Source organism: Ornithorhynchus anatinus, chromosome 2 (genome assembly GCF_004115215.2).
Source record: "Ornithorhynchus anatinus isolate Pmale09 chromosome 2, mOrnAna1.pri.v4, whole genome shotgun sequence".
Taxonomy (NCBI): domain Eukaryota; kingdom Metazoa; phylum Chordata; class Mammalia; order Monotremata; family Ornithorhynchidae; genus Ornithorhynchus; species Ornithorhynchus anatinus.
This window is the reverse complement of record NC_041729.1, coordinates 116,428,979-116,456,501: the sequence shown is the minus strand read 5'-3', so window position 1 is coordinate 116,456,501 and position 27,523 is coordinate 116,428,979. Positions and strand designations below refer to the sequence as shown.

The 27,523-nt window shown below is 39.8% G+C and overlaps 1 long non-coding RNA gene across 2 annotated transcripts; it reads left to right on the top strand.

Moving 5' to 3' along the window:
• The first annotated feature begins 4,581 nt into the window (after window positions 1-4,581).
• LOC103170410 lies at window positions 4,582-9,343 on the top strand. 2 transcript variants are annotated; one of them, XR_486149.2, is made up of 3 exons: window positions 4,582-4,702; window positions 6,219-6,282; window positions 9,256-9,343. It is a non-coding gene; the product is annotated as an uncharacterized LOC103170410 (long non-coding RNA). The 2 variants fall into 2 exon arrangements; XR_005661216.1 differs by lacking the exon at window positions 4,582-4,702 and adding an exon at window positions 5,469-5,591.
• The last annotated feature ends 18,180 nt before the right edge of the window (window positions 9,344-27,523 follow it).

The window sequence follows — 27,523 nt, the reverse complement described above, 5'->3', positions numbered from 1 at the left end:
CAGTTTAGTGACACATACAGTAACAATTTGTTCTAGTTGGGCAGAGACAGCAACTGAATTTATGCTTCAACAGATTCCCAAATCCATTTTTGAAGACACAGAGGAAGCGTGTTGCAGGGGCAACCATAGATGTCAATGGTTCTAGGGAAGTATCTGAGAAAGGAGGTAGATGAGGTTCTTCTCAACTTTGTATCTAGAGGACAGGCAAGCCATTAATTTAAGAAAGAATCTTTTGATTTTCTCTACTCATGTATTGGTGGCCAAGAATGAATCTCATACATTGTTTTTCAGAAGGTTTTGGTGTTGACTTTGTCATTTAAAACTCTGGCAAGGAGTGAGTAACTCTTTGAAGGCTGGAATATGCTAAATTACCAAGTAAAAGGAGAGATGGTAAAATAATCCTTCTCCAGGAAGCCTTAACCCATGAGTTAACAAATAATATTTTTCAATCTTTTTTTTAATAATAAGACTACAACACTTTAATATGAAGAGGCTTTTATGAATAAGAAATTATTGAGCTACCCATGATCTTATAATGGACATTGCTACCTTGCAAAATTAAATATTAAATTTTCTCTTGGACCAAGTAATGTTTATTATCTCACTCTCACTCTTCTTGCTTATTATGAAGATTTCTTGTCAGTTGGTTTCCATAAGGAAAGGCATCAGACATCTATCAGAATTTGCTAATTGAAATGTGGCATATTTTACATAGAAACAGCATCTAAATCTTACTATGAACATACCTAGGGATTTTAATAATCTATCTGGAATCAGACAAGTGGATAGGATTTTATTTCAAAAATTTTAAAATAAAGTCATGTTGAATGAGTAAACCAGCACAGTACAATTTGAACACATGTGCTTCAGATATACACAATGTAAGTTTTCTCAGCTCACTGGCAGGCAGCACACAGACTCGTTACCTTAATGTTGCATGTCCTTAAAAATATAATTTGAATCATTAAAAAAAAACTGGCCATGATATTTAGGAATGAGGAAACAATAAATGCCAGGACAAAGTAGACAGCTCAGAACCTAGAGCTTGGGGACAAGGGTTGAGGACACAAGAACTGCGGAAACATGGGTTTGAACCATAGAGAGTGGAATTGAAGTTAGGACCAGAGTAAGGCTGAGAGCCAAAATTAAAAAATAAATAAATAAATACATACATAAAAAATAATGCAATTAGACACAATCTGTAGAATTTCCAAAGGAATATAAGAAACGGAGGTGGGGCCCCAGTTTCCCAAGGTTTATACAGATTTGGAAGTCAAGATTTTGCTTCCCTGGGGGTGCCAATAATCTGCTGGTCCTACTGCTCCTTTTTGCTTCCTTGCCTCTAGATCGTCTCCCAATACATTATCAGCAGCACTGATATGTTCTGAGTGCGGCACATTATACTACAAAATCAGGAACATACCAGAGAAGTATAAGAGACAATCCGTGCTTTAAAGATCTTAAAATATAAGGATGGAGGAATAGGAACATAAATTGGCAAATATACTATGCATAATAGCCAGAGCATAGGTATGTGACATAAAAGAAACAAATGAATATACATTAGCACCTGAGTGCTAAGGTGATGAATGAGGTTGTTATGACCAGAAGAAGGAAGAATTAACAAGGAATCCCTCTTGGAGAAGGTGCCATTTTAGGAAAGTGGGAATTATGAGGTTTAGTGGGGTTTACAGAAGAGAGTTCTAATCCAGAGGAAAGGCTTGAGCAATCGGTTGGTGACAGAAGATATGTAAGTGAGCTACACATGGAAAATAATGTTGGACGTAATAATTACAAGTCAGTGTAAAACGGAAGAGGGTACTGTACAGCTAGGTAAGAGCAAGACTGTAGAAAGAGAAACTGGAAGCCAGTGGTTAGTGTTGCTGTTTTGTCTGGGTAGAAATTGAAGCTTTCAAAGCTTTGAAGGACGGGAGTAATTACAAAAATTATTTTAACTGATTCAGATATCCAGAATCGCATTTTCCCCCATCCCTTCAATTTGCCAATTATTAATGGACTACATTGGAAGGTTCACTGGTTTGGGGAGATTATATGGCATTTAACCAGATAAGAAGAGGAATCTACTCACTTCACTGCAGCTTCTCTGGCATGAGAGGAGTACTTTGGTAGAGTAAATGGCAGTGGTAGGTGTGAATTTGTGTAAAGTGTATTTAATGGGATTATAGGCAATTCTCCTATTTAATCATCCTCCAGCCAGTTGAAGAGGTAGATTTGTAACACGTTAACGAGCCATGCCTCCTGTTTGGTTCCTAATGCGGAAAGGATCTTGTTTGGTAGAGTTAACAAATTTTGGGCACAATCTGACACAAATAGGGTTGGGGGATTCGGGAAACTCCCTCATACCACCCTGGAAGCCTCACAGTACTGCATCCTGTCTCCCCATGGGTTTATTGTGTTTGTGGTCATAACCCTGTAGTCCCTGCTCCACCATAGGACAAAGAGGAGGTGGATGGTAGGGGGACACTGAATGGCTCCGGGGGAAACAGGGGTAGGGATTGCAGAATTCCCCACCCTCCCCTTTTCCTGATTCAAATCCCTTGTAACCAGGCCCGTGACTGTGTAGTTGAGACCATACAAGTGGCGGAGGTGCCGAGAAACCGTTTCTCAGGATAAATTCGTCATAGCTCAGAATGACTCAAACCCTTCGTGGAAACCTATAATATTACTTTCCAAGTATCTGATGCAGGACTCCACTGAAATACATTAATTTATATGTAAGGTAGAGTTGAGAAATAACCCCAACTCTGTGCCAAAGCATAATTTATTATGAAATATATAGGTAGTGAAATAAAATGGTTTCACTATTGCCTATTTGCCTATTTGTTTTTCACTTTGGTAGTAATAATAATAATAATGTTGGTATTTGTTAAGCGCTTACTATGTGCTGAGCACTGTTCTAAGCGCTGGGGTAGACATAGGGGAATCAGGTTGTCCCACGTGGGGCTCACAGTCTTAATCCCCATTTTACAGATGAGGGAACTGAGGCACAGAGAAGTTAAGTGACTTGCCCACAGTCACACAGCCGACAAGTGGCAGAGCTGGGATTCGAACTCATGAGCCCTGACTCCAAAGCCCGTGCTCTTTCCACTGAGCCACGAAACTCTGACTCATTAATTTCAAAACTGTTACTGTACAGATGCAAAAATGAATTGGAATAATTATTTTGCCCAGACTTTAGCAAAAATTGTTAAATAAATATTAGTTAAAGGTTCCTGTCCTCTTCTCCATCCTTGCACATAAGGTGTGGAACCACTGACTTTACCAATTAATAAATGGTATTTATTATTAAGCACCCACAGTGTACTAAGCACTTGGAAGAAAATAGAGGCAAAAACACATTTTCTGTTCTGATTTGAAAAACTAGATTAAAAAATGACAATTCCTTAATGCAATTACCTCTTTCTTTCAATTATTTATGCATCTCACTAATTTTCCAATATCATAAATGCAAAAACAAAATTAAAATGAAAAGATAATGTGTTTTTAAAAATCAATGAGGGAATGAACACATGTACTGAAGTAAGATCAAGTGCTTAGTATAGTGCTTTGCGCACAGTAAGTGCTAAATAAATATCAATTAGGCAATGTTCAAATAATTTTACTTCAATAAGGATAAGATAAACTTACAAAACATCTCCCAAGTAGACACTGACTATTTAAAGTGCAGGTCTGCTTTTAACTTTCTTGCCTCTTTATATCTGATTACATGAAAGGGGTACATGTCGTTCTCTTTATTCATGCCCCCTCCAAGTCTCACAACATTTATGTATGTATCTGCAATTTATTTCTTTATATTAATGTTCATCTCCCCTTCTAGACCAAAAGCTTGTTTTGGGCTGGGAATGTGTCTGTTTATTGATATACTGCATTTCCCAAGTGCTTAATACAGTGCTCTGCACACCCTAAGCACTCAATAAATATGATTGAATGAATGAATTGTTGATAGGATATACAAAACAATAATTTCTTTTATTTATATTTGTGCTTCGCAACAAAGCAATTTTAACTGCTACAAAAATAGAAATGTAACGGGATCTGAGAATACATGATTTCATGTATGCAGTGGATTCTTATAATAGGATGATAGCTTGCTATTTTTGATAGCATCTAAATCAGTATATGGATGGAAATCTGCTTCTTGAGACTTGTTTGGGCTGACATTTCTCAAAATTAGTTTTTAAAAACTGAGATTCACTAGGTTTTGACAGTAAACCTTTCCTTTCTTTTCTCACTTTTCTCTTTCAGACAAGAAACTCTCTGAAGAAAAATAAGCTCCTAACCTTATTAAAAATTGTTTGTGAATGAGAGCTTGCTATTTATAAACGGAATGTCTAAATTTGTTTAACAAATGATGCTAAAAATAAACTCCACTAGTTGGGAAAATTGTGCAAAGATTGGCAATTTTTCAAAAGAAATATATAAAGCAGATATTGTTGGTGCTGTCAGTTCAGTCAGATTCACAATTGCCTGAGCATTTAAACCTCACAGAATATTCTCTGGTAGCCACGGCTCCCCGGGTTCTGATATATGGCAACACTGGTTGCCAGGGCAACAAAATCCCTGCCATTTTCTGCATTGCTATGCAGTGCTGTCCATGAAAAGCAGAAATCGAAGCCCTAAACAGAACCAGATGTCACCATTTCTTTGGTGTTTGCTATAAACTCCTCTTCTATATTGCTTGGTGAAATGAATTTCACAATTTAATTCACTATTTTCTTAAGAGATATAATATATTTTGAAATTTTGACTGCAGTTTTGATTATGTATTCTGTAATTTACTTCACTTTGATTCACTTACATGATTGTTATTGGTCTTACTATTGGAAGCCGACATTTTGTTCACTCGTATTTGGTCAAAAGAATATTACTCAAATAACTCATTTTCATTCTGGGAGCTGAAGTAATAGTTATATTACAGATGAATGACAAATATTCATCTGCTTAATGGCCATCTATTTTTAAAATCATGCAACACACCAATTGTGCCTAACAAACAATGAAGCCCCCAGTCTTCCAATATTCCTTTTTAATAATAGTTGCAGAAATAGTTGATTCAGTGACTTTAAGGCACACACAACCTTTTTTTTTTACAGGTTATAATTTATGAGAATGAATCTTATAGAAAGTTTATTATAAATAATAGGCAAGGAGTATAATTGAATCAATAATGAAATCAGTGTGCGTGTGTGCGTTTGTGTTGTGTGTGTGTGTGTGTGCATTTGTTTGTGTGTCTAAATGCAAAACGTGATACTGATCCAAAATGTTGGATTTGGAATCAGTGAATCATTTAGGTGAGCTAGCTTGAATATTTCTTAGAGTAAATATATTGCACTCCTTTTCATTTTCCTGAGTAGGAGTGACTGCTACAAAACTGCAGTTGACAGAAGTTCTAGTTCATTACTTGCCATATTTCTATATTTCAATCCCTTCAATAAGCTTCCCTCCTCTGTTATACCAAAAGACTGAAGTGAATGAGCAGGAAAATGAAATGTCTGCTATGACTGCTGAGATATTCAGTTTTCAGATTGCCATGCTCAGCGATCAATAAATATCACTTATGATGAAGTAAGGTGAGTGATGAGAAGTCAGCCATATAATCATTTTGACACAAGTGATCATAATAATAATAATAATTATGGTACTTGTTCAAGAGCTTACTATAAACACAGTTCTAAGCGCTGGGGTAGATACAAGTTTAGCGGATTGGACACAGACTCTGTCCCATATGGGGCTCCCAGTTTTAATCCCCATTTTATAGATGAGGTAACTGAGGCCCAGAGAAGTTAAGTGACTTGCCAAGGCCAAACGCAGACAAGAGGTGGAGTAGGAATTAGAACCCAGGTCCTTCTGACTCCCCTGTCGGTGATCTGTCCACTACACGAAACTCGTGTTAGGATTGAAACTTTCCCAACATTTTTTGACTACTACCCCAAGAAGGGGCTATAGAAAATTTGGAGAATGTCCCAAAACTCAGGAAAAACACAGGAATAATTTAGAATTGTAAATATTTAAAGGATACAAGATTTATTTTGACCTAAAATAATTTTACATGGCAAATGTTTACCCAAATTTCATGCTACCTTCTCTTCCTTCCCTACATATCCCAACTGATTCATAATCTCAAAATTTATTCCAGATTCATAGTTAAAGAAATTATTATTTCTAATGAATTTTATTTATTTCTTCCTTTTTTTCAGAATTTGATCCTAGACTCAATCCTAGGTTAGATGGAGAGGCTGAATGAGTCCCTTAAAGCTGATGGTAAGGAGTTGAATAGGAAACCATTGAAGGTTTTTGAGGAGTGGGAAGATATGTACTGAATACTTTTTCAGAAAAATGACCCTGGGCAGCAGAGTGAAGTATAAATTCAAGAGGGGAGAGAACTGATTAGGAGGTCGGTGAGGAGGCTAATGAATTACTCAAGGCAGATTATGATAAATTCTTGGACTAACATGGTAGCTATTTGAATGGAGAAGAAAAAGCATATTCTAGAGATACTGTGAAGGTAGACCCTAAAGGATTTGGTAAAAGACTGTGTGGGTTGAAAGAAAGAAGTATCCCATTCCCAACCCCAGTTTCAACTCCCAAGAATTCTCAGCTGTCCCTTCTGTCACCAAAGATTCAACAATTTGGCAAGTGTTCTTCTGTTCTCACAGGTCTAGGCATAGACCTCACAACAGTAAGGATTGGTGGACACTACAAAAACTCTGAAGACATTCATAATGACAAAGGGTTGTTACTTCTACTACATAGTCTGCCTAAATCCATGCTGGACTTTTTATTTCTGTTTAGCATTTGTCTAATCTGTACATTCTTTTGACTATGCACTGAAATAGAACTACTAAGTAGTCTTATTTCACATGTGAAAAGCAAGGGATTGGTAGTCAGGTGATCCAGGTTTGAGTCCTGACTCTAGCACTGGCCTACAATTTGACCTTGGGCAAGTAACTTAAACTTTCTGGCCATAGCTTCTTTATCTTTAGAATGCACATAAAAATGATTGATGAGCCCAGTGTGGGACAAGAACTACATCCAATCTCACAGCCTTGCATTTTTTCCAATAGCTCATAGTAACATATAGTATAATAATTAATAATGATAATAATGATATTCCAATAATAGTAATGGAGAACTGTTCAATTCCAAACTTAATCCCAATATAGAGTAGCATAAGGCTTTTTAAAATAGTATTTGTTAATTGCTTAGACACTGTTCTAAGTTCTGAGGTTGATATAAGATACACAGACTCTTTCCCACATGATGTTCATAGTCTAAGCAGGAGAGAGATCAGGTTTTGAATCACCAACTGAGGCACAGAGAAGTGTTGATTTGAGTAAGGTCATTCACCAGGCAAGTGGAAGAGCAAGATTCAGAACTCAAGTCCTCTAACTCCCAGACCTGTGCTCTTTCCACTAGGCATGATACTTCTACTACTGTCATTTCTAATCGTAATTCTCAATAATTTCCCAAATCAGTCAAAATCACTGAATAATGCCCAGATCTTTAGTCTATTGCTCTCAGTTCACTTTTGTCTGGTAAAGAAGTATGTCATAAAGATCTTGGTGTTATTCTTTGTTCTTTTCCTGAATCTCAAGGCAACCTGACAAAAGGTAAGGTTAGTTTTATATTGCTAGCTCGCCACTGGTCTTTGTGGCCTTTGTTTTCTCATCTGTAAACTGTGGTAAGTTGCATGCTGTGCTTATTCTTAGATTGTAACTGTTGGATAGAAACTGTTTTAACTGATTATATCTACCTCACTGCTTTGTCTAGTGCTTGGCAAAGTGTAAATGCTCAACAAATACAATAAAAAACTTTTGGGGTTGCAAAAATCATATTTGCTTTTGCTGTGTTTTAACTGAAGCCACAAAGCAATTCAGATAGTGCACTGTTGACTGATTGTTCATAATCTTTTAGCTAGATTCTGGCCTTCTTTAGAGAACAAGGTGAATAGATAGTTTCCAGCCAGTTCTCTCCTCTTCTTAGAGGTGACTATTATGGAGGCATCTTGGAAGACTTGTGAGCTTTCCTCAGTATTCCATATGTTGGGGAAAAAGCTGTCTAAATGCACACACAGATATACTCACATACTTACTGCTTAATGATGGTGGACAATGATGATAGGTGATAGATGATGATAATGATGATGATGATGATGAGGGTAATGATGACAATGGAGTCTTTCATCAGGAGTTATGGATTACTCTGGGTCCTGAAACCTGAGGACTATTCTCATGCTCATAGTTTAGGCAGAAAGAATTACACACCTCAGGTCATGTTTCCACTATCAATCAAGCTATTATATTTATTGAGCATTTACTGTGTGCAGCTCACTGTACTAAACTTTTGGGAGAGTACCAAATTGTAACCAAATTGGTAGATGAGTTTTCTGGCCACAATGAGTTTACAGTCTAAATAAGTTACAGATCTGTATGTAAGTGCTGTGGGGCTGAGGGAGAGGTGAATAAAAACGGGTGCAAATCTAAGCGCAAAAGCAACACAGAAAGAGGTGGGAGAAGAGAAAATAAGGGCCTACTTAGGGAAGGGCAAGGGGAAAACTAAGGCCCTAGAGCAAGCACTGTAGACTGGGCATGCACAATTTTTAAATGTTGGAAATTTCCAGTATCCTAAATATCAGTATAAATCATTGCAATATTTGTCTTGCTTAGCTGTTCTGGGTGTATCGCCACTTATTTAGTAACTCTATCAATGAGTTGGTGGCTATATTACTGAGTTTCTTATGCCTACTACATGTTTATGCATTTTCCCTTGCTTGCATGTGCTATCCTGACCAAAGTTTCCTTAGTCTTTTTTTTTAATGAGCATCCTCAACAGGATTTTTTTCATAGCTCTAATTAAAATGTAAAAGATTGTGGGGAAAATAAGTTATGTATTTTGTTTGTTCATTAGCACAGAGTAAGGGAAATTTCTCCCTTTATTATTTTATTTGGAAATACTTGAAAGCGCCAGGAAATTATTTTGCCAGAGTTGACTAAAGCAATGAATCATAAGAATTAAATGCATTTCAAGTTCAGTAAGTTGCAAAATTATTCACAGTTCATAAAAGCAAAGTATAAAAGCTAGTTTTGCTAAGCAGAAGAGAATAGTTTGTGGTTTTTGTAGCTGAAGGAATAGTGATGGGAGTTGAAAATTTCAGAAATTGGGAATATGTATTTTCATGGTAAATAAACAATAAAGTAATTTTAATCAAAAGTTTTTATTTTCTCCAATATACAGGAAGTGATACCTGAAAAGTCATATTGAAATGGAAGGAGTTGAAGATAGGTAATTAAAATTTACATGGAATTAAAAATGGAGCATTCAATGATCTATTCATGTAGAACATCATTCAGTAAAAATGGTAAAGAAATAATATTTCAGCCATATGATATGGGGGAAAAAAATCTTTTGTCTCTACAGTATTTATAGCATTTTAACCCTTTGACACAATTTCCAACCTGCACACCTCCCCTTCATTTTTATTCCATTAGGAATAAATTTCCCCAAATACTGAAAAATAAAATCACTCAATTGAAAAAAAATATGAAAATGGCTATGGTATATGGGTATGCTATGACATAGTATGTGTAGGAAATAGCCAAAATGTATCCTAGACCCTACTATCTCTCACCTGCTTGTCTTCATAATTGGTGCTAAATGACTAATCAAGAAAGTCTCTAATATTTCCTCATGTTCAATGAGAATACCAGTCATCACACCAACCACAAGCTCTGTTCTAATATTTGATTAAATGGAGAAATTTGGATAAAACATGAAGAAAAAATTGGAGAATCTTCCCACAAATGATCTTGTTCTCCTAGAATGTAATCCAAAGGACAGAAAGCGATGATATGAAATTGAAGAAAAAGTTTTATCCATGTGTATGGAAAGGACATGATGTCACTGTTTCCCACCCTCTGCCTTACTATAATCAACCAATCACATTTATTGAGTACTCATTAGACTGTAAGCCCGTCAAAGCGCAGGGACTTTCTCTATCTGTTGCCAATTTGTTCATTCCAAGCGCTTAGTACAGTGCTCTGCACACAGTTAGCGCTCAATAAATACTATTGAATGAATACTCTGTGTAGAGCATTGTATTAAGTGCTTAAGAGAGTACATTATGACAATATAACAGAGTTAGTAGACACATTCCTTACCCACCATGAGCTTACAGTCTATTCTAATGTATTGTACTTGGTGCTTCTTTGAGTTTTGGCAATTTGCAGTATTTAAATGTAGCAATATAAAAATGAGTAGCAAAGATATAAACCATTCTTCTAGATACAAATACAATGCTAACATAAGCATTGATAGCGAAAAATTTAAAACTTAGAGGTAAGTGTTCAATAAATAAGATTGAATGAATGAATGAATAGCTTCAAACCACCAAACCTTACTCATTGAACTAACAGTTTCCATTTTTCCATAATGCAAGTTTCTTAAAAAAAAATACAACAATCTAATCAAATAACTACACGCTCTATAACAAAGCCACAGAAGCACTACAGTACATATTACCAAGTCTCTTACAGGGGTCCAACTTGGAGATATTCTGACCAACATTCATGTGATGCTGTAATTATGGAGGGAGCAGTGGCTGGTAGAAAAAATAACCCCTGGGTCTGAAAACATCAAGAGTAGTGCCCCATTTCATGTTCTTGAAAATCAGTATTCAGAGATGGTGTGTGATTTTCTTCCCTTTCTGGGAAGAGAAAGAATGAAAGAAGCATTGCAAAGCAAATCCTTTCCTTCATGTCTTCCACAGTTCCAGAGACCTTTCCTTTCTGGAAATCTGTGCAGAGTCAACAGTTTTCACCCTTCCATGTGATCTACATCATGGAGATAACATTTTAGGTCTCATTCCTTGCTAGTGCAGTGAACCTCCCTCACCCCAACACTGTTGTGATTGTTGGGTGAACTCTGGGCTCATGACCACATTATTGAAAATCTTGTGCTGCCATTCATTGATGTTTGACAGTTAGGAAGTACTACTGAACTCCTCAAACAGGCTTTTATGTTTGGCCGGGGTATCATAACAGCCATGTGGAATATTGGATAATCAGTCAATCAGTACTATTTATTAAGTACTTCTTGGTTGCAGAGCACTGCACTAAGCACTTGGGGGAAGAGCATGGGCCTGGGAGTGAGAGGAACTGAATTATGTTCTCGGCTCTGCTACTCATCTTCCTTATTTGATCTTGGGCAAATCAGTTAAATTCTGTGCCTCAGTTTACTCATATGTCAATCAGGGATCCATCTTAGACTGTGAGTCCCATGCTAGACAGGGACTCTTCTGACCCTCAATATATTGTATCTATCTAGCACTTAATACAGTCCTTGACATATAGGAATTATTTAAATAAATTCTATTTATTTATATTGATTCTATTGATGCCTGTCTACTTGTTTTATTTTGTTGTCTGTCACCCCCCCTTCTAGACTGAGCCCTTTGTTGCATAGAGATTGTCTCTGTTGCCAAATTGTATTTTCCAAGCGCTTAGTACAGTGCTCTGCACAAAGTAAGCCATCAATAAAAATAATAATGTTGGTATTTGTTAAGCGCTTACTATGTGCAGACCACTGTTCTAAGCGCTGGGGCAGATACAGGGTAATCAGGTTGTCCCACGTGAGGCTCACAGTTAATCCCCATTTTACAGATGAGGTAACTGAGGCACCGAGAAGTGAAGTGACTTGTCCACAGTCACACAGCTGACAAAGGGCAATAAATACAATTGAATGAATATAGTAAGTGCTTACTATGGTGAGCCGCTTTAGTGCTGCCTTTTTAGTGACTGTTTGTGATCCCGTGAACAACAACAAGAGATTCATGATGCACCGAAGCACACTATTTGAGGCAGGTGATTGCTGGCCTGTGGGTGTGGAACATGGAGAGAGGTGTGACTTTCTCTTCCTGTTCTACCCAGTAACGGACCTAGAGCAATCAATGACTGCCACATAGGGCCACAGCAGCTACCCTAAGGCTGATAAAAGGCGGTTGCTCTGAGTCACCCGGGGGCAAACACAGAGAAGGAAGCATGCTGATAGCAGCACTGGAAAGTAGCAGAAGGCACCAGCATGTGGAAGCAGAAAGAAGCAGTGGCAGATTGGGCTCCTTTGACCAAAAGACTAGTATTGGGCCGTTGGTGGAGTGGAGTGAGTGTGTTTGTGTCACTCCCTTGCAGGCTGGTAAAACTAAGTAAAACACTTTTCATAGTAACCTTAATGATCAAAGGTGTGGTTTGACTCTAGTGAGGCTCCCTGGTCCAGGAGGGTCCTGGTTGGTATGAACTGGAGGCCTGTGATATTTTACAAGTACCATAATCATTATTATTAATCATCATTATGTATTTATTACATTACAACAGCATTGGTAGACATGTTCCCTACTCTCAAGCATCAGAATTTAATAGAAAGAGTAGAGGGCCTTGGTTTTAATCCCTGCTCTACCAATTACCTGCTGTGTGATCTTGAGCAAGTCACTTAACTTCTCTGGGCCTCGGTTCCTTCGTTTAATGCCTATTCTCCCTCATACTTGGTCTGGGAGACCCGTGTGGGACCTGATTCATTCATTCAATTGTATTTATTGAGCACTTACTGTGTGAAGATCACTGTACTAAGTGATTGGAAAGTACAATTCAGCAACAAGTAGAAACAATCCCTGCTCACAGTGGGCTCACAGTCTAGAAGAGGGGAGACAAACATCAAAACGAGTAAACAGGCATCAATAGCATCAGTATAAATTATTAGAATTATATGTATACACATCATTAATAAAGTAAATAGAATAATAAATATGTACATATATAATTATGGTATTTGTTAAGTGCTTACTATGTGCCAAGCACTGTTCTAAGCACTAGCAAGGTAATCAGGTTGTCCCCCAAGGGACTCACAGTCTTCAACCCCATTTTACAGATGAGGTAACTAGGCACAGAGAAGTGAAGTGACTCACCCAAAGACACACAGCTGATAAGTGGCGGAGCAGGGATTAGCACCCACGACCTCCGACTCCCAAGCCCGTGCTCTTTCCACTAAGCCACACCGCTTAGAGCAGAGGGAGGGAGTGGCGGCGATGGAGAGGGGGAGAGGGACCTAATAATAATAATAATAATAATAATAATGTTGGTATTTGTTAAGCGCTTACTATGTGCCGAGCACTGTTCTAAGCGCTGGGGTAGACCTGAGGAAAAGGGGGACTTAATCCGGGAAGGCCTCCTGGAGGAGGGAAGCTTTCAGCATATAATAATAATGATGATGGTACTTGTTAAGCGCTTACTATGTGCCAAGCACTATTCTAAGCACTGGGGGAGATACAAGGTCATCAGGTTGTCCCACGCGGGGCTCAGTCTTAATCCCCATTTTACAGATGAGGTAACAGAGGCATAGAAAAGTCAAGTGAATTGCCCAAAGTCACACAGCTGACAACTTATTTTGTGTGGCTCTCTGTCTCCCCCTTTTAGACTGTGAGCCCGTTGTTGGGCAGGGATTGTCTCTATCAGTTGCCGAATTGTACATTCCAAGCGCTTAGTACAGTGCTCTGTACATAGTAAGCGCTAAATAAATACGATTGAATGAATGAAGTGGCGGATCCGGAATTAGAACCCCCAATCTCTGACTCCTAAACCCGCGATCTTTCCACTAAACCACGCTGCTTCTCTAGTAAATGTTAAGCGCTATGTGCCAGGCACTGTACTAAGCGCTATGGTGGATTCAAGCAAATCCCGCGGCCAGAAAAAAAAAAGCCATCCAACATCAATAAATCGAAGCCTAAGTAAGGAGACTGGTACAGGGGCCTCTCTGCTGGACTGAACAGTAAACTGGTAGGAAAGAACTGGAGCCACAGTTCTGCACACAGTAACTGGTCAATGAATACGGTGGAATGAATGAATGAATGAATGCGCGCGGCCTCCACACACTGTGAACGCAAAACAAACATGGATTTAATGGAGCCCTCTCCCAAATTCCCTAACGAGTCCTGAGTCACCTCCAATTTCCCCCAACTTTCCCGTGGGCTCCTCATCCCCTCTAAGGGAGGAGCGAACCACCCCCTGAGTCCCAAACCGGTGGGTGGGAGGCTTATTTTGTACCTATCCCAGTACTTAGTAGTTTAGTAGTGTGCTTGACACATAGTAATGGCTTAACAAATATCACAATTATCAACATTATCAGGCAATCAATCAATTGTATTTATTGAGCATTGACTGTGTGCAGACCACTGAACTAAGCGCTCAATTCCTCTTTTTCCACTCCCTTCTGCATCACCTTGATTTGTTCCCTTTATTCACCCCTCCCTCAGTCCTCACAGCCCTTATGTACATATCTGTAATTTTTATATTAATGTCTGTTTCCTCCTCTAGACTCTGAGCTTGTTGTGGGCAAGAAATGTGTCTACCAGCTCTATTCTGTTGTACTCTCCCAACCATGTAGTTCATTCATTCATTCAATAGTATTTATTGAGAGCTTACTATGTGCAGAGCACTGTACTAAGCGCTTGGAATGTACAAATCGGTAACAGAAGCAGTCCCTGCCCTTTGACGGGCTTACAGTCTAATTGGGGGAGACAGACAGATAAAAATAATAGCAATAAATAGAACCAAGGGGAAGAACATCTCATTAAAACAATAGCAAATAAAAGGAATCAAGGTGATGTACATCTCATTAACAAAATAAATAAGGTAATGAAAATATATACAGTTAAGCAGATGAGCACAGTACTGAGGGAAGGGGAAGGGAGAGGGAAGGGAGCAGAGGGAAAGGGGGGAAAAGAGGGCTTAAGGGGACCTCAATCTGGGAAGACCTCTTGGAGGAGGTGAGCTTTAAGTAGGGTTTTGAAGAGGGAAAGAGAATTAGTTAAGTTTGATGGAGGTGAGGAGGGAGGGCATTCCAGGACAGCAGGAGGACATGGGCTAGGCGTCGACGGTGGGATAGGCAGTGTCCTGCACAAAGTAAGCATGCAATAAATATGATTGAAGTGTTTGGAAGGGTACAAAATAAGAGAGTTGGTAGATATGTTCCCTGGTCAGTGAACTTACAACCTACAAGAGGATAGAGAGAGTAGCCTATGAAGCACCATTTGTTTTAAAACTCTAGCATTCTCCTTGTCCCAAATTTGTTTTTCTATTTGTATGCTTTGCCAGTGGTAGGGCATTGAACTGGAAGTAGAATTTAATTATATCATTAATTTCAGTCATTGTTGATGAAAATCTATGGTTGTGTGTTTCTGAGCATGTCACCTCAGCATTTTAAAAATTTATCAATCTATGCCCCAAGATCAGTCATCAGTATATGTAGTTCTGAAAGACTGTCTCAATGGCTTCCAATAATCCCTGTAATCAGTTAATTATGTGATTTGAGGATGGATCGGGAGCACTGAATTCCACTTAAATTCTTACATTTTCCAGCATGTCAGCATGAAACTAATCAATTCACCACCCTGATCCACTCTCTTCCACTGGTGTAGACAAAAGAGACATATAGGGAACCTTCAACTCTGATTCAACTGCCTATAACACTGTGAAGCAGCCTAATGATCCAGGTGAATTTTTCAAGCAACAAAATTTGCCTAGTAATTGCTGAAGCCTGGGTATATTAGAGTTGCTAATTGCTTTTGTATGTTCTCATTATGGACCCAATTGCATAACTATAGCTCATAACTAATAAATGCAGTAAACCAAACATATGTTTATATTAAAAACATTTTTACCTAAACAGTTCCTATTTTGATGTTAGTTAAAATGTGCAGTGCTAATTTAATCCTTCATTTTAATGTAGTAGAAGCCCCAGTTAATTTTTATTCACACACTTTTGCTGAATCATCATTCCCAAAAGGCTACCAAGATGAGTAGTATATGTAGCAAATGAAACTCATAAAATCTGTCATTTAAGTTCATAACCAGGAGGATAAGTTAACAAGATCCTCTTGAGTTGATAATAACTGAAGTTCTACTTGTGGAGCCATTTAAAGAACTGAAATTAAAAAGTAATTACAAGTCAGTTCAACTGACAAATACTGTACCTCTAAACTAGACCTCTGTCTTATAAAGGGTGCTATACTTAATGCCTGTCTTTTCAAAGCTGATGAAATAAGAGAAATTCCTTTTTGAACAGGGCTGAACAATCTTTTTTTTTGTAATCTCCTTATGGATAGAGAATGAGCCTACCAACCCTGTTATTGTAGCCTCCCTAGTGCTCAGTACAGTGCTCTGCATACAGGAAACACTCTAAAATATGATTTATTAATTGACTGAACTATCTCTGGAATAGGTAGCCTGACCTGCACATTTTGCAGAGAAACTAAGCACTGCCTGAAGTTTTGCAGAAAGGAAAAGGAGAGCAAATGAGTGGTGTATGCTACCCTTCTCCTTCTGTTTCTTGCCCTCTGCCTTGTCTTGTTTCTCTCCTCCTTCTTCACACAAATAGTTATGTCTCAACTCGTTTCTGTCTTTTTCCTTTTTCTCTACCTCCTCCCTTTTCAACTTTTCTAGTCTACAAAGTTATCCCTACTGGCCAATTTAATATCTATTCATTCCATTTCCACCTCTGGTTTCTTTGCCAAATTTCAATAGCCATTGGAATTGAAATGATAATCTAAGTTTCATGTATTTCTCAGAAAGAAATTGTGAAGCTTAAAGAGAACATATGAAGCTCTTGGGATGTAGAGGATATAATGAAAAATATTAATATAATGTTACACAAAAAGGGCCATAAATTAAAATGTTCAATGGAAATTGTTTTCAAATTACAATACAAAGTTTGCAAAATCATTTTAAAAGAATGTACCATGTACAGCCACAATTGCTTAATTTTGAACTTCTGAAGCTTGTTTTTATTATCAAATTAACAAGGTCATCCTGATGAAAATAACTTCAAAACCAAAGGTAAGTGTTCTTTCTTATTAAAACAACTTGAGCTATGTAGATGACATATCAATACTCCAAATTAAATTTAAAAAAACTATATGAACTATTGAGGTATTAACTTAATTTTATGCATTTAGCTGGGATATTGTGCTATGATGATTTATCACATTGATATTTTAGTATATTTGGACCTTTGTACATCAGAGTGGTTATCAATCATATTTATTGAGTACTTATTGAGTGCAGAGCTCTGTACTAAGTGCTTGGGGGAATAAACTATAACAGATTTGGTAGACATGTTCCCTGCCCTCAGGTGCCAAGTGATGACTATGATTTCCAGACTATGCTCATTGTCTGAGCAGGACATTTCCATTTTCAAATCATTTATGTGTACTAGTGTAAATGAGATATCCTAATCCTAATTGTATGATTTAGTATGCTATGTTTCTAAAATGAACAGTATCAAAGCTAATCATTAAAAAAATCAAGACATAATAGCATGGTCTAGTGAAAAAAGTACTGGCTTGGGAGTCAGAGGACTGGTTTGTGTGATCTTTGGCAAGTCATTTAACTTCTCAGTGCCTCAGCTCCCTTATCTACAAAATGAGGATTTAATACCTGTTCTCCCTCCTGCTTTGATTGTGAGCCCCATATGGGACCTGATTGTCTTATTTCTACCCCAGCATTTTGTACAGAGCTTAACAAATACCACAAATATTATTTCACCTACAGAGGTTCAGATTATTGCAATAAAATACTTTGAAAATGACCAAGTGTTTTTTAAAGGAGACTATATATGCCTATATATGATTATATATTAGAGAAGCAGCATGGCTCAGTGGAAAGAGCATGGGCTTGGGAGTCAAAAGTCATGGGTTCTAATCCCAACTCCACTATGTGACTTTGGGCAGGTCACTTAACTTCTCTGTGCCTTAGTTACCTTATCTGTAAAATGGGGATTAAGACTGTGAGCCCCATGTGGGACTGTGTCCAACCTGATTAGTTTGTATATACCTCAAAGTTTAAAGCAGTGCTTGGCACTTAGTAAGTACTTAACAAATACCACCATTATTATTATTATTATTATTCTGAGAGGGGTCAGGGTTGGAGATGTAGATTTAGGAATCATCTGTCTCAAGATAGTAATTGAAGTCATGGGAGTGAATGAGTTCTCCAAGGCAGTGGGTATAGGAGCAAAGGGGATTTTTATGGAGATCATGGTTGATGGTTAGGGGAAAGAGATGGTGAAATTTGGGGGACAGGAAGTTTCAGGAGGGAGTTTAATGTTTGGAACGGCTTGTGGGGACAGTGGGTGTGGGAATGAATTAGAAAGAAGTATTGCTGTTGGGCAATGGAAAAGGCAAAACTGAAGGTGATGAAAATGAATTTAAGGTGGATAAAGTCAGAGAGAAATCTGATTTTCTCCAACAGCACTATGCAGCTCAAGCACAGGACCGGAGGAAGTGTACTGTGTAGGTGATCCATTCAATCATTCATTCAATAGTATTTATTGAGCACTTAGTATGTGCAGAGCACTGTACTAAGCACTTGGAATGTACAAATTGGTAACAGATAGAGACAGTCTAATCGGGGAAGACAGACAAAAGCAATAACAATAAATAGAATCAAGGGGATGAACATCTCATTAAAACAATAGCAAATAAATAGAATCAAGGTGATGTTACATCTCATTAACAAAATAAATAAGGTAATGAAAATATATACAGTTGAGCGGACGAACATAGTGTTAAAGGGAGGGGCAAGGAGGGGGGAGGAGCAGAAGCAAAGGGGGGAAAGGAGGGCTTAGCTGAGGGGAGGTGAAGGGGGGGTAGAGGGAGCAGAGGGAAAAAGGGGGGAGCTCAGTCTGGGAAGGCCTCTTGGAGGAGGTGAACTTTAAGTAGGGTTTTGAAGAGGGGAGAGAATTAGTTTGGCGGAGGTGAGGAGGGAGGGCATTCCAGGACCGCGGAAGGACGTGGCCGAGGGGTCAACGGTGGGATAGGCGAGAACGGGGGACGGTGAGGAGGTGGGCGGCAGAGGAACGGAGCGTGCAGGGTGGTCAGTAGAAAGAGAGAAAGGAGGAGAGGTAGGAGGGGGCAAGGTGATGGAGAGCCTTGAAGCCTAGAGTGAGAAGTTTTTGTTTTGTGCGGAGGTGGATAGGCAACCACTGGAGGTTTTTAAAAAGGGGAGTGACCTGCCCAGAGCATTTCTGCAGGAAGATGAGCCAGGCAGCGGAGTGAAGAATAGACTGGAGTGGGGAGAGACAGGAGGAAGGGAGATCAGATAGAAGGCTGACACAATAATCCAGCTGAGATATTATGAGAGCCTGTAACAGTAAAATAGCCATTTGGGTGGAGAAGAAAGGGCGGATCTTGGCGATATTATAAAGGTGAGACCGGCAGGTTTGGGTGACGGATTGGATGTGTGGGGTGAATGAGAGAGCTGAGTCAAAGATGACACCGAGTTTGCGGGCTTGAGAGACGGGAAGGATCGTCGTACCATCCACAGTGATAGGGAAGTCAGAAAGAGGACAGGGCTTGGGAGGGAAGATGAGGAGCTCAGTTTTGTACATATTGAGTTTTAGGTGGCGGGCAGACATCCAGGTAGAGACGTCCTGGAGGCAGGAAGAAATATGAGCCTGAAGGAGGGGGAGAGGACAGGGACAGAGATGTAGATCTGTCTGTCATCAGCATAGAGATGATAGTTGAAGCCTTGAGAGCGAATGAGTTCACCAAGGGAGTGAGTGTATATGGAGAACAGAAGAGGGCCAAGAACTGACCCTTGAGGAACCCCAACAGATAGAGGATGAGAGGGGGAGGAGGAGCCTGTGAAGGAGACCGAGAATGAATGGCCAGAGAGATAAGAGGAGAACCAGGAGAGGATGGAGTCTGTGAAGCCAAGATGAGATAAGGTGTGGAGGAGAAGGGGATGGTCAACAGTGTCAAAGGCAGCTGAGAGGTCAAGGAGGATTAGGATAGAGTAGGAGCCATTGGATTTGGCAAGAAGGAGTCATGGGTGACCTTAGAGAGAGCAGTCTCGGTAGAGTGGAGGGGACAGAAGCCAGATTGGAGGGGGTCCAGGAGAGAATGGGAGTTAAGGAATGCTAGGCAGCAAGTGTAGACGACTCGTTCTAGGAGCTTGGAAAGGAAGGGTAGTAGGGAGATAGGGCAATAACTGGAAGGGGAATTGGGGTCAAGAGAGGGTTTTTTTTAGGATGGGGGAGACATGCGCATATTTGAAGGCAGAGGGGAAGAAGCCATTGGAGAGTGAGTGGTTAAAGATAGAAGTTAAGGAGTGGAGGAGGGCAGGGGAGATGTTTTTTATAAGGTGAGCGGGAATGGGGTCCGAGGCACAGCTGGAGGGGGTGGCACTTGTGAGGAGGGAGGAGATCTCCTCTGAGGATACAGCAGGGAAGGTTGGGAAAGTAGGGGAGAGGGTTGTGGGGGAGGGGGGAAGGCAAGAGGGGGAGGGGTGACTTTGGGGAGCTCATACCTTATTGTGTTAATTTTCGAGATGAAGTAGGTGGCCAGATCACTGGGGGTGAGGGATGTGGGAGGGGGAAGAACAGGGGGCCTAAGGAGAGAATTAAAGGTCCAGAACAATTGGCGGGTTGATGGGCATGGGTGTCAATGCAAAACTGAGCTCCTCATCTTCCCTCCCAAGCCCGGTCCTCTCCCAGACATCCCTATCACGGTGTATGGTACAACCATCCTTCCCGTCTCTCAGGCCTGCAATCTCGGTGTCATCTTTGATTCGTCTCTCTCGTTCACCCTGCACATCCGAATCGTTATCAAGACCTGCCAGTCTCACCTTGTTTTAAAGGCTATTGTTTTAATGAGATGTTCATCCCCTTGATTCTATTTATTGCTATTGTTTTTGTCTGTCTCCCCCGATAAGACTGTAAGCCCGTCAGAGGGCAGGGACTGTCTCTATCTGTTGCCGATTTGTACATTCCAAGCGCTTAGTACAGTTCTCTGTACATAGGAAGCGCTCAATAAATACTATTGAATGAATGAATGAATGAATGAATGAGGGAAGAAAAGAAGTACTGCATGGTGGAGGAGAGGAGAGAGTTAAGGCAGGAAATGATAAATTTGAAATGTATGAGGTCGGCTTGGTGCTTGGACTTTCGCCAGCAGTGCTCGGCACCTCGAGTATAGGAGTGTAGGAGGCGGACAGAGGCAGTGACCCAGGGCTGTGGCTTAGTGGAGCCGGAGTGGCGGAGGGAAAGGGGGGCGAGAGAGTTGAGATGAGTAGAGAGGGTGGAGTTGAGAGCGGTGACCTGATCATCGACAGTGGGAAGAGAGGACAGGGGGACAATAGAGAAGCAGCGTGGCTCAGTGGAAAGAGCGCGGGCTTTGGAGTCAGAGGTCATGAGTTCAAATCCCGGCTCGGCCACTTGTCAGCTGTGTGACTGTGGGCAAGTCACTTAACATCTCTGGGCCTCAGTTACCTCATCTGTAAAATGGGGATTAAGACTGTGAGCCCCCATGTGGGACAACCTGATTCCCCTATGTCTACCCCAGCGCTTAGAACAGTGCTCGGCACATAGTAAGCGCTTAACAAATACCAACATTAAGGTGGGGACTGATGCTTTTAGAGAGATGGATGGGATCAAGAGAGTGGAGGTCTCTGTGGGGTAGTATAGAATTACAGGAGGAGAGAGTGAGAGATGAGGAAGATGAGAAGGTTATGGTTGAGAGAGGGATTTCAGAGTTGATGAGGGAGGAGATAGTGCAGTGGTAGGAGATGACGAGATCGAGGGTGTGACCGAGTCAGTGATTGGGCAAGATATGGTGGAGCAGGAGGTCGGCAGAGTCAAGGAGCGATAGCAGGTGGGTGGCAGAGGAGTCACCGGGTACATCCTTGTGAATGTTGAAGTCTCCGAGGATCAGAGTGTGCAGAGAGAAGGAGAGAAGGAAGGTGAGAAAGGGGTCTAGGTGGTTGAAGAAGTCGGTGGTGGGACCAGGAGGGCAGTAGATGACAGCTACAAGTATCTGGAGGGGGTGGTAGAGGCGAATGATATGGGCTTCAAAGGAGGGGAAGGAGAGGGAAGAGGGAGGAGGGATAGTGCGGAAGTGGCATCGGGGTGAGAAGAGGAAGCCTACGCCTCCTCCCTTTCCGGTAAGTCTGGGGGAGTGGGAGAAGGAGAGGCCTCCACTGGAGAGAGCAGCGGCGGAGACCCTGTCTTCAGGAGAGAGCCAGGTTTCCGTAAGGGCGAGGAGAAGAAGAGAGCGGGAAAGGAAAAGGTCATGGATGAAAGGTAGTTTACCTGTAATGGAGCGGGGGTTCCAGAGGCCACACTTGAAAGTAGCTGTGGGTGCAAGACTGGGAGAGGGGGGAGAGCGGGGGGAGGGGACGGTTTGGATGGGAACGGGAAGTGTACTGTGGAGGTGATCCAGGGTTGTGGGTTAGTGGTATGAGACTGGAGTGGGGCAAGGGAGAAAGGGAATTCAGTTCAGTGGAAAGGGTGATGTTGAGTGTGTCGATTTGCACGTCAGAAGAAGGTAGTTTGGGTACAGAGACTTAATGGGATGGAATGACTGTAGAATGTTGGAGAAGACAAAATAACAGAGGTCTCTGTGGGAGAAAAGGACAGATTTGTGGAGGATGGCTATATGGGAAAGAGATCAACTTAGGAGTTTGTGGTCTGATAGACAAGTTTCAGAATTGGTGAGGGCAGAGATTGTACAGTTAATAGAGATTTTAAGGTAAAGCGTGGGTCCAAATTTGTAAGTGTGAGAGGTGGGGTGGAGCAGGAAGTTATTATAGTAGAGGAGTAAAAGGAGGTGGACAGTGGAAAGATCATCGGGGACATCCACATGGACAATAAAGTCCCCAGGGCATTAGATGACTCTGGATAATAATAATAATAATGTTGGTATTTGTTAAGCGCTTACTATGTGCAGAGCACTGTTCTCAGTGCTGGATAGATACAGGATAATCAGGTTGTCCCACGTGAGGCTCACAGTCTTAATCCCCATTTTACAGATGAGGGAACTGAGGCACAGAGAAGTTAAGTGACTTGCCCACAGTCACACAGCTGACAAGCAGCGGTGCTTGCATTCAAACCCATGACCTCTGACTCCCAAGCCCAGGTTCTTTCCACTGAACCACGTTGCTTCTCTAGTAATTGGATAATATGGGCTTCAAAGGAAAGAGAGGTATGAGGAGAGGTGGGATGGTACTGGGGCATGGGATGAAAGCCAAATCCTTCGCTCTTTTCTGGTGAATCTGGCTGAGTGGAAGAAGAAGAGGATTTTCTAGAGAGAGTGACAAGGAAGACTGAGTCATCTGGGGAAAGCCATGTTTCAGGGATGGTGAGAAGGAACAGTGGTTCCATCATGGAGCAAGCAGGACTTCCATAGGGCACATTTTCCTGAAGCCATGGGGAGGGTGCATGGGGTGGGGATGGTAAGAGGGTAGGAAGGGGTTTGAATGGGAGTGAGCTGGTGGGGGCCAGTGCAGGGGATGGAAGGGGAGAATGAGGAGCAGCCCTGGGACAGAATGACTGGGATAGGGTGGGGAGAGGGGTGGGGGTTACGCAAAGGGTGGAAGGGTTTGGATAGGACTGAACCGAGGAGGGCAGGCCTGTGGGGAGGGGGATGAGAAGGGGTGCTGGGCATGGAGAGATCAGAGGGAGTGGACTGAAGGTTCATGGAGGGGCTAGGGAATAAGAGAAAGAAAGACAGGAGCTGCAGCAGCTAATGTATAGACCCATTAGGTCCAGTAGGTGACAACTCAACAGCTCTGGGAAATATTACTTCAGAAAAAATAAATTGATTAAAATCTGAACTTTTTGGTTTAAAATAATTACATTGTTTTTCTGATAATTTAAAAATATAACTTAATACAAAAGAAAAAGTACACATGAGGAAATTAAATATTCAATCAATAACCAACCAAATATATTACTGAAGCACTTACTGTATGCAGAGCACCATTCCAAACACCTGGGCAAAATGCACAATGCAATAGAGTTGGTAGATGTGATAGTTTCCCACAAGGAGCTTACAGTCTCTATAGGGGAAGACAGACATTAAAATAAATTAAAGATAGAGGAAATAGAGGAGTGTAAGGATATGCACATAAGTGTTGTGGGGCTGATTGAATATCAAACTGTGTGAAATTCTAAAGTGGTTTCTAAATATTAGATAATTCTCCTTTTAAAATTTTAAAATAATCAAGGTTTTTTCAGATTTTTCAAGGTTTTCTGAAAGCTTACCTTAGAATGATTTATATTGTATTAAATTATTTTAATAAAATAGTACTATAAAATGGAACTTCAGTGAGAAAGAATAAAAATTAAAATACCTAACTTTCAGAGAATAACAGTAAATTATATTAAGTGCCTTGTCTATTAAAACTTCTGAATTGTTCTACATTTTACTATTATCAAATGGAAATAGAGCACTGCGCATTGACTTTATACATAAGGAACTACAGGGATGCCCCTGCTTTAAATAATAATAATGTTGGTATTTGTTAAGCGCTCACTATGTGCCAAGCACTGTTCTAAGCGCTGGGGTAGACACAGGGGAATCGGGTTGTCCCACGTGAGGCTCACAGTTAATCCCCATTTTACAGATGAGGGAACTGAGGCCCAGAGAAGTGAAGTGACTTGCCCACAGTCACACAGCTGCCAAGTGGCAGAGCCGGGATTCAAACTTATGACCTCTGACTCCCAAGCCCGTGCTCTTTCCACTGAGCAGGTAATCATTCACCTAGTTTCACATTAGTCAATCTGTTTTTCAACTTGACTGTCCTCCCTCTAATATAACTACAGCATTGGATACACCATTATGTTCCATCTCTCTCAGCCTAGGCTCTGGTTTCTGAGTTCTAAGGTGCAGAAACCTGTTGTATACAGATCCCTGAGAGTGCCTTGTGCATAGAGCACAGGTCTGAAAGTCAGAAAGATCTGGGTTCTAATTCCAGTTCCTCCACTTGTCTTCTGTATGACCTTGGGCAAGGCACTTCACTTCTCTGTGCCTCAGTTACCTCATCTCTAAATTGGTGATTAAGAATGTGAGCCCCATGTGGGACAGGAACTGAGTCCAACTTGTTTACCTTATACCTACCCCAGGGATTAGTATAGTGCGTGGCATATAGTAAGTACTTAGCAAATACCATAGTTATTATTAATGGAGAAGCTAAATGGTTGATTTACCTGTTAACATACTTGGATTCTACAGCTTTTACAAATATCCACTTATTGTGTGTTCTTATGATGTTAGTAAAGGTATATCTGGAATTCTTTAGTGCAATGGGTGGCCAATCTTTGATAATAGAGATGTATATCTTGTTAATGAGGTGTATATCGCCTTGATTCTATTTAGCTTGATAATGTTGTCTTGTTTTGTTTCGTTCTGTTTGGCTTTGCTGGTTGTCTTCCCCGTTTAGACTGTGAGCCCGTCAATGGGCAGGGATTGTCTCTATCTTTTGCTGAATTGTACATCCCAAGTGCTTAGTACAGTGCTCTGCACATAGTAAGTGCTCAATAAATACTATTGAATGAATGAATGGAGCTATTGAATTTTAATGCCAGTATTTCATGCAGAATTCGAGTCTACTAGCTTTTGGCTAAAACGTGAAATACTGAGAAAATTGTGTTTACATATGCACACATACAAAATGATTCAAAATATTTTATTTTAGGTAAATATTTAGATTTATATTATGTCACATAGCTACATTACTATATTCCTTAACACTTTTCAATACATTTATACCATTTGGGTCTTTTTTTTATTTTTTAATTCAGACTACTTTAATTACTACACTTCCCATAATATTCTATTTTCACAGAATAATTGAATGTGGTAACCAAGTTAAAACAATATAGGGCATGCTGGCTAAAAAACTTCAGCTTGGTTGGAAATTGTTGTCCCTAATCAGTATTTAAATACAGAGGGAGAGCTGCAGATTCAAGAAGTGTTTTGTCTATGAAAAGTAGAAATACTCAGGTTTTTTTTTTAACCTAATCTGCTGGCAAAGATGCACTATAGGGTACTGAAAATAAAACACTGTTCTTCACAGTACAAGGACATGAAAACTCTCTTATTTTGAGTTAAGAAATGGGATGGTCAATTTTAAAGTTGAACAAATTATCTGAGTTACTGAACCCTAAAAATACATTCAGATATGAATATTTCTGGATTGACCCATAGTTTATTCAACGCAGAACTCTTTGACATGCTAAATGGCTCTCAAATGTTCTGTATCAAACTGGAATTCCTCGGTAATAAAAGGCATTACACTGTGATTTGAAGGCATGATGGAATGAATGGTATTTATTAAACACTTTACTGTGTGCAAAATACTGAACTAAGCACCGAGGAGAGCACAATACAATGGAATTGATAGAAATGTACCCTGATCTCAAGGAGCTTAGTCTCTAGGAGTATTCTTCTTCCCTGTGGCCTGGAAAACATAAAGTTAACCTCCTACAGAGACTGAGCCCATGCCTTAATTATTTTCGTTGTTTTATTGTGTAACATCTTCAGAGTACCAAGGAATATCCTGTGGAAAATATTGAAACACATCACACACAGAGGTTACTCTGTTCTTTTTCCAATATATTCTCAACAATAGATACTATTTCAGTAAAAAATTTAATTTCAGGTGACTGACATTATAATGAAAGAAATACCATTACTAGGTTGACCTTGATCTATCAAGGTCAGTTCTGTCTTTACAGCCAACACCTCATAGTTGCCCTCCTAGAAATTCATCCAAAAATTTAGGTATATGCCACTCAGCACTAGCATACATCATAACCTTTTCCTCTATATCCCTAAATTTTCCTCTATTAACTAATTATGAATTGCTCAGATATGAAATTGTTAAATACTTCTTGAACCCCCTATTATTTTTGACCTTTCCTACTTTCTGTAATAATTTCAAGAGTTTATCAGTAGACTATTTCCTTTTTTTTTGTTCTTGTTTTGAACCTTTAACCTTCCAGCATTTAGCTAGAGGTATAGAAACTGTTGAAAAGTGTTAAGATATGAAAGAATGTCTCCATCTGAAACATAAAGACACAAAATCAGTGAATTGCACAATTCATTAGTAAGATATGCACATGTTAGATTATCCAGATAATTCAGATATACCAAATTTAAACTGAACTTCAAATGAGTACATGACTTGCTCAGGAAAGGCTCTTTTATTCTGAAATATGTGGATAATTCAAGCCAAATTGTATATTTTTATCTAAATTATATCAATGATTTACATGATTGCATACATACATTTTCATATTAATTTTAAATATATCCATAGACGTTAAAAAATGGCTAATTTCAACTTAAAAGTAAACCTTTAAATTTGACTTTAAAATGCCCTCCAACCAAAGGCCTTTGATCTAATTATATGCTTTTCTTTCAGTTTGAAAATGTAGATTCAGATTATGGACCCAACAATTTTTAAGGCCTAAACAAGAATGTGTCCATTTTGCTTTGTGGTTTATAGTGATTTGCATTCCTCTTTTACTATAACTAGATCCTCATATTCAATAATTTCCTTCAAATGTTATAATTTGATTTTTATCACATTATAGATATCTTCTCTAAGCAGACTTTTTCCATTTTTTGCCCTAGATTTATGACAGAAATACAACTGACCATCTAAACTTTAAAGTTCTC